This window comes from Ascaphus truei, chromosome 13, assembly GCF_040206685.1.
Source record: "Ascaphus truei isolate aAscTru1 chromosome 13, aAscTru1.hap1, whole genome shotgun sequence".
NCBI classification, from domain to species: Eukaryota; Metazoa; Chordata; class Amphibia; order Anura; family Ascaphidae; genus Ascaphus; species Ascaphus truei.
The window spans coordinates 21,154,259-21,161,839 of NC_134495.1; the positions used below are offsets into that span (position 1 = coordinate 21,154,259).

The 7,581-nt window shown below is 40.2% G+C and overlaps 1 long non-coding RNA gene across 5 annotated transcripts in view; it reads left to right on the plus strand.

The window, feature by feature from the left end:
- LOC142465005 (uncharacterized) overlaps positions 1-7,335 on the plus strand; it is a 151,448-nt gene extending 144,113 nt beyond the window's left edge. For 4 of the 5 annotated variants that reach the window (XR_012787769.1, XR_012787767.1, XR_012787770.1 and 1 more), the window contains 2 exons: positions 151-1,962; positions 5,436-7,335. This is a non-coding gene — a long non-coding RNA (uncharacterized LOC142465005). The remainder of the gene's footprint in view (positions 1-150; positions 1,963-5,435) is intronic. The other variant, XR_012787771.1, reaches the window with a different exon arrangement.
- Positions 7,336-7,581: the final 246 nt, after the last annotated feature.

Consider the following 7,581-nt stretch of genomic DNA (forward strand, 5'->3'; position numbering starts at 1 on the left):
TCCTGCTTGGCAGCACATATTGGACTTGTAATAAAGTGCAAGTACTTAAACTATGTAACCTTATCAGATGAAATGACACCACCTATACAGTACCTCATTTATTCATTTCGTTTTCAATTTCCAAAATGCAATCTTTCTTTTTTTTTTAAGTTCCAAGTGCTCGTTCTGAACAGTGCAACGACGACTCATCTGATCCATAGTTGGAGTAGTCAGAGCTAAGTTAAAAACCGTCTCTTGTAAAACCCACAATACTGGGTATTTTTAAGGAGCTCCTGAATTATTTTGCATCAGAATTTGAACATTTTACATTTTTTTTTACGTAATCCTGTTTTTTTCCCCTCCAGTCTTGCATCTGGGAGACTTTGATTTACTAGAGTGCCCTGCTGTACAACTGGAGAAAAGTTGCCATCTCCTGCCACTGAAATAAAACCTGTCAGACAGACTGGCACCTTTTCATCTGTACTTAACTCCTATATTACTACAGAAACTGCTAGGGGCCCATTTGATCCTGCTTTTTGGCCCAGTTTTGCAGGCGTGAGACTTTGATGTATTACATACTAAAGTCTCCCAGCTATAAAGCTGGGGAAAAAGCAGTGGAAAAGTGGAATCTCATTCAAAGTAATTCGATTTTTTTCCTTTAATAAATCAATTATTTTGCACTGTTTTTACCCTTGTTTTGCAGCCAGCAGACTTTAGTAAATAAACCCCACTTAGAATTAATTTATGCAGCTGCATTATTTTTCGGTAGGCGGTCCAGACCTGATCCGGACCTGGCACTGTAGGTTATATCTTAGGATATAAGATATCAGCTCTGCAGGGCAGTGAATTTGTGTGTGTCTGTATGTTCTTATTTTGTAATTGCTTTGGTGTTCATTAATTCCTTTTTTTGAGGCTGCAAAGAGAGAAATATCGGTGTCCTCAAGTCTATTTTTATGTGAAAAGTAATATTGCTGTTTAATGCTAATGCTTAATAAATATTTTTTGGCAGTAGAGTGAAAAGGTGAAAGGGAGACCAATAAATCTTAGATATTATTGCGTTTAAATATGATGCTGTGAAAACGCTTTCTGCTTGTTACCCCCTTGAAGGCATCCCTGCTCCTGAAGGCGTGTTGTAGTAAATCAATGTTTAAGTAAACTGAGATTAAACAGGATCTGTAAACCTAGAAGAGGCAAAAGTTCACTTATTGGCTGAAACAATATCAAAGGGAGAGATGCGAAAGAAAGATAAAGCGAAAAAGGAATAAAAGAAGAGGAGGAGGGGGATTGGGCCAAAGATGAGGGGAAAATGAATCAACATAATTAAGCTAACGCAGCGGTGCGCAAAGATTTTCTGGTGGGGGGGAGGGTGCGCAGCGCTCCACAGGCCCCGCGGTCTTCCCCAAAGCATTTAAATCAAATACTGGGGGGACTGCGTGAGGTCTCTATAAAGTCCCTTACCTTGGCTTCAGGCAACACGTCGCCATGGCAACGTGATGGCAAATTACGCCGTGGGGTCACGTGACGCCAGAGCCAAGGTAAGATAGTGGGGGCGCAAGCAAGGGGGGAGAGCAGGCGGGGGCGCAGACTGTAAAGTTTGCGCACCTCTGAGCTATGGTACAGTTGCAGTAGATTAACTCCATTAACCCCACAGTGAGCCAAAATAAATTTCTCTCAAGCACCAAAGTAATTATAGGGCGATGCGTCAATCATGTTCTTGACCACTTTTGTCCAATACAAACTGTATGTGCTGCATATTAAACCAGGTTAACATAAATTCAATACTCTATATAATGTAATGTGTATATAATATATAAAATCATTTATATATATATCATCATTGTCATCTTCAGCCCTGGTTGATCCTCTGCTGGATGAAGCCTCCCCAATGCGGAATGGGACATTTGGTCGTAGCCGTTTCGCTGCGACAAAATGGCCGCTGATCTGCTGCTGGAGTCCCCGCCGCCGCCGCCGACTGCTTCTAAGGTAAATGATAAGTTTTGTAGATTAAGGGCTTAGGGTAGTGGGTTTTAAGGTAAGGGCTTAGGGTATCGGTTTTAGGGTTAGGGTACGGGGTTTTAGGGTAAGAGCTTAGGGTAGGGTTTTTTGAGTTAAGGCACTTACCTTAGCAGGTGGCAGCGGCAGCTTCCGGTGGAAGGGTGAGTCACGGTGAAGCACTGGTGGCTATTTGGTTGCGACAAAACAGCCGCGACCAAATGTCCTAGACCATCCCTAATGATCTTCCACGTACTGCGATTGCAGCCTCTCTTCTCAACGTTGCTCCAATACATTTTCTGATGTTATCCTCCCATCTTACGTTTGGTCATCGTCCTGGTCTTTTTATCTCTCTTGGAATCCTGTCGAGTACCATATTTGTCTAACGATGGTCATTTCTTCTTGCGATGTGTCTGGCCCACTGCTATTTTAAGTTCTTCACCCTTGTGATGTCACAGACTTTAGTTTGGTTTCGATCCCATTCATCTTTTTCCTGTCTCTGGATAATACCCAGCATATAGCTCTCCATGCTTCTTTGTGTTCTCTGAAGTTTCTGAATTATCTTCGCATTTAGGGTCCAAGTTTCACATCCATACATGAGCATGGGCAGAATACACTGGTCAAAAACTTTCTTCTTGAGGCACCTTGGAATGTTCCCTTAAAATATTGTCTTGTTTCTTCCAAATGCTCTCCATCCCATCTTAATTTTCCTATTGATTTAATTCAAAAGGTTCCCATCCATAGTTCTATTCCATATATTTGAATCTTTGCTGACTTGACACATTTGTTGAACATTACTTTGGTCTTGCTGAGATTCATACGGAGGCCCACATTCCTACTTGCTTTGGCGAGTTCTACAATTTGTTGCTGTAGGTATTTTGGACTTGTGGCAAAAATAACAATGTCATCTGCAAATCGTAGGTGACTCAAATATGCACTGTTGATTTTGGTTCCTTTTTCATCCAAATCTAATGTCTTGAAAAATTCTTCCAATGTTGCAGTTTAAAGCTTTGGTGACATTGTGTCTCCTCGCCACACTCCATTACTGATCCTTATCTTGCTTGTATCTTCATGTAATGGAATGGTTGATGTGGCATTCTCGGAAATGTTCTGTATAATATCAATGTACACTTCAACATTTTCTCTTAATGCATCAGGACCATTGAGGTGTAGACAGAATCGAATGCTTTTTCATAATCTATAAATCCTAAACTGAGTGGAAGATCGTATTCATTACTTCATTAAATCACTTCTTGTACTGCTTGGATGTGGTCCATTGTGTTGTATCCAATGCGATATGCCACTTGTTCTCTAGGTTGGGCAAAGTCCAGGGTCTGTTGTAGCCGATTAGTGAGTATCTTCGTAATTTTGATATAAGTGATTAAAAGTAGACTGATTGATCTGTAGTTCTTGAGGTCTTCTTTGTCTCCTTTCTTGTGCATGAGGATAACTATGGCATTACTCCATAGCTCTGGAATCTTCCTGTTTTTCAAGCCGCATGTAAAGAGTTTTTTAAGGATTCTTTCTACTTCTTCCTCAGCTTCTTTTAAGATTTCAGTTGTAATTCCATTTTCCCCAGGAGCCTTCCCAGTCTTCGTGGATTTTATTGCTTTTGCCACTTCTGGAAGGACGCATGGGACATCATTGGTGGCTTCTTCTCGCTTGTCCTCTGCTGGATTATGCCCTGTGTTATCTGTGTTTGCATACAATTTCATGTAGAAGTCCTCAACTCTTTTTATGATAAGTGCGCTGTCTTTTATTGTTGATCTATCATCTTGTTTGAGAACAATGATTTGCTTCTTCCCAATCACAAATCGTTGCTTTGACTTCTTTAAGATTTTTTTATCTTCAATAGTCTTCCTCACCATATCACAGTTTAACCGTCTTACATCTTCAGTTATACGTTTGCCGATTGTCTTGGATAGCTCTGCATATTCAATTCTTATTCTAGCATCCTGGGATTGCTTCATTTCTTGTCGTCTCCTCATTCAATTGTTTTGTCTCATCAGATATTTTCTTATCCTGTTTTTTTCTGCGATTTCAATTACAATATTCATAAGTTCTTCATAATCGTTAGTTAAAGTGTCCCCATGCATTTTGAGCGAGCTGTAGCAATTTTTCAGTTGTATTTGAAATTCTTTGCGGTCATTACTGAGGTTATTGATGTAATGTTTTGTTTTTTTGTTTTGTTTTGTTTTTAATCTGCTTTCTTCTTTCCAACTTTGCATTCAGACGTAATCAGCAGCATACCAATCGTGATCCCTCCTTGTATCAAAACGGTTAAGGACTGTGCAGTCTGCAATCATGTGTTTCTTCTTAAATAGGATATAGTCCTTTTCATTCTTGGTTCCGTTGGGTCCATTCCATGTCAATTTTCTATTTGGATGCTTGAAGAATGAATTCATGCTGTAGAAGTTTCCACATTCTGCAATCTGTTCCCACGTTCATTCCTGTTACCGTAACCATACTTACCAACTAATGCATCGTCTTTCTGATAGCCACAAATCTTTGCATTGAAATCAGATGTTAAATCAAATACTGGGAATAACCATAGCCAGGGATCCCCGGTTGATCATTTTGGGACAACCTATGCCAGATTTACATAGTTGCGAGATAAGGTTAATATCTCAGATCTTTGCAAAATAGAGTCCACCTTGGCACTGGTACTTGTTAGTCTTGCACAATGCAGTACATGAAGAAATGGAAAAACAAAAAAGTGTAGAGAACATTATTGTTCCAGGGCCAAGGAGGATTCTATTTTGCAAAGGCTGTTCATATGGGATTTGGATAACCCCAGAGGACTCACGGCTGCAGGACTTTTTGTTTGCAAGTAGACACTCTATACTTGTAATATATTGGTATATAATAATTGTCTGACTTTTTACATTTCATCAGGTTGTTTTTGTGAACAGTATTTATATATTTGATATATTTGATTGTCAACGGGTATAGCGCTGTAGTTGTTTATTTGTTCCAGTAAATATCGCAGATACTATTGGCAATCAGATGATTAATTGCATGGAAATGGAAGGATCCCAAATCCCCTCTCTAGCATCCGTTTAAAGCAAAATATGGGAAATCATTATAATAGAGAAGCTTACAGCCTACATCAATGACACGGTCAGTAGGTTTCAGAAAATATGGTCACCATGGTTTATGCTAGAAACTCAGGCGAGACTGTTGCCTTGACATTATTATAAAAAAAATAAGATAAATGGTTAAATGTGTGACGGGTCTGAACCCGGGGTCACTCTGGAGAAGGTCCCACTGGGGACCGAAACGCCGGGCTAAATGTTTGCTTGTTGAACTAAATAAATTCTCATTTTTTTCCATTCCTGTGCCATGTTGGTGTTTTGGATCACTAACGTGACCCTTACTGACTTATATAGATATATAGCTAGACATATATGGATGTAACCTCCAGTGTGTGAGTTCTCACTCTCTATCGCACTGCCCCCTGACAGGTTCTTCCTCTCCAACATGACTGTGATGGACATGAAAGCAGCAAATAATAACGGCTGTGGAAGAGGAGGGACTATGTGGGGGCGAGCCTTTAAGAAAAGGAAAGGCAGCCATGTTGAATTACATCTGCATGGACCTGAGCACAGCAGGTTCGTTCGAGCTCTGCAGAGAGAGTACACGTGTGCACGTGGTGACACGAGCTGAACAGTTCCATAGTGGGGACACTCAACGGCTGTAAAGACACAGTGGCACCGAAGCACCTTTTTGAAGAACAAGGCTGCAACAGGTTCAGTACAACATGAGCTCCCACAGTGTGCCGGCCTCATCATAAGCCAACATACCCAGGATTGGGTGACTACTACACCACTGACTCACACCGCACAGCGCTACTAGGGGATTGTGTTGTATATGAGTATAGTGTGTAGTAATCCTCTGCTGAGGATCACAAGGTGCCTGAGTTTAATAAGTGTGTAGTAAACTAAGTGAATTATCCATACTCTTTTTGTATTATTCCTGCCGTCTGACCGTAGGCCACGTGTGGTCCAGTAAGTAACAAGGGACTCAGGCCGCAGCCTCAGTGATAGTTGTAAGTCTGAGAGCTAAAAGCAGAGGGGTTACGTGTGTGTGTGTGTGTGTGTGTGTGTGTGTGTGTGTGTGTGTGTGTGTGTGTGTGTGTGTGTGTGTGTGTGTGTGTGTGTGTGTGTGTGTGTGTGTGTGTGTGTGTGTGTGTGTGTGTGTGTACATACACCTGCATATAAATGTATTAAAAATATCTGTTAAAGCAGCATTGGTGGCCTCCCTTAAATATATTTAAAAAAAAACAAAGTTAGATTTATAATTCAGTATCTCTTTATGCTTACAATTAAATGTATCTATGTATATTTTTTTAGCGCCAACGAGGTACGCAAAGCTTTCCATTTTTTTACCATTATTACAATACAGATTGGATATAATGCATCAAGTCATAAATTTAACATTGGTAGAAAATAGTCCCTGACCCGAGGAGTTTAAAGTCTAATCAGCATATGGGGAGACGAACAGAAACAGTAGGAGTAAATGTGAGTGATTTTGTTAAAGTGTGTGTACATGAGCGTAGTGTAGTTTAATGAGTACAGTAGTGGTCATTCTCAGACAATCCAGGAGGAGCACATAAGGGAAACAAGGAATTTTGTATTATTTCTTCCTTGTTTCCCTTATGTGCTCCTCCTGGATTGTCTGAGATATATCATACGTTCTGGAACCCGTGAAACAGGTCCCACCAGAGGGTTTGAGCAGGGTCATCAATTTTAGCTTTCATTATTTTTGGTCTAATTATTGAGCACACTGATTATTTTTTGCACTTGTGTATATTTGCACGTTATAATATCACACTTTAAGTAGTTAGCGCCTTTTATCACTATTTTCCACTGTACAGTAGTGGTCACCCAGAAATATTTATGCTTCATTGGACACAGTTGAGTTTTCAGATGGGTTTTGAAATCCTAAAACATTCCTGATATCAATTGATGGAGGATTGTTGTAAAACCTGTGTATCAACAGAATATTCTACTTTAACATGATGAGTGCCTGAAAATGTTGATTATACTGAAACTCTAGGTTTACCCATCGCTGAAAGTGCGCAAATGTGAAAATTAAAAAAAAAATGTCATATATACACACAGGAAAGCCATGGTATAAACGGGGTGTCTTCATGTGTATTCTCTCCCACCCGATATATATGTTGTTTAAATGTGAATGCAACTTGTTCATTTTGAGTGTAAGCTCTTCAGGGAAGGGCCTCTCCTTTGCCTTATGTTGCCATGTACTTGTTGCTCTTATTCCCACTGTGTACAGTACGTTATTGTTCCTGTAATGTTGTAAAGGGCTGTATCTACTGTTGGCGCTATGTAAATAAAATTATATATATACTGTAACTACAACTCTTTTGTGGCCTGCAAAGCAGTGCAATATAGGCCCCTCTGGCATCGTAGGGGTTAATGGATATCTGTGTCAGAGTAATGCATGGGAGGGCATTTGATTTGAACAGCCCCACCCCTTCTGGCTTGAGTTCTGGTGACAAAGGTGCCATCCCCTGTCACTGAAATAACACCTGATAGACAGACTGGCACCTTATCACCTGTACTAAACTCATATATTACCACAGAAATT